Genomic DNA, 238 nt, shown 5'->3' with positions numbered 1-238 from the left:
CTAAATAATTCCTAATTTCTGCTTTGCTAACTCAAACATCAGGTATAATTTACTATAAATGAGGTGTATTGACCATAAATTCCAAAAATAACTGGGAGACTCAAGTTAATAAGTTGGTGTTACGTAGTATTGAAAACGGCAAAAAAAGTGACAAACGTTGGAAAAGAAAGCGTCAAAAGTGTTGAAAAAAGGGACAAAAGCGTAAGACAACATCAATAAAAAGCATCAACAAAAGTGT

General features: G+C 31.9%; 1 protein-coding gene across 2 annotated transcripts in view; it reads left to right on the top strand.

The window, feature by feature from the left end:
* Window positions 1-238, top strand: part of slc7a11 (solute carrier family 7 member 11) — a 26,573-nt gene that overhangs the window by 17,059 nt on the left and 9,276 nt on the right. The gene's annotated exons all lie outside the window — the stretch shown is intronic.

Source organism: Etheostoma spectabile, chromosome 20 (genome assembly GCF_008692095.1).
Source record: "Etheostoma spectabile isolate EspeVRDwgs_2016 chromosome 20, UIUC_Espe_1.0, whole genome shotgun sequence".
NCBI lineage: Eukaryota > Metazoa > Chordata > Actinopteri > Perciformes > Percidae > Etheostoma > Etheostoma spectabile.
Note: the sequence above shows the minus strand (reverse complement) of the source record. Positions and strands in the feature narration are given on the sequence as shown.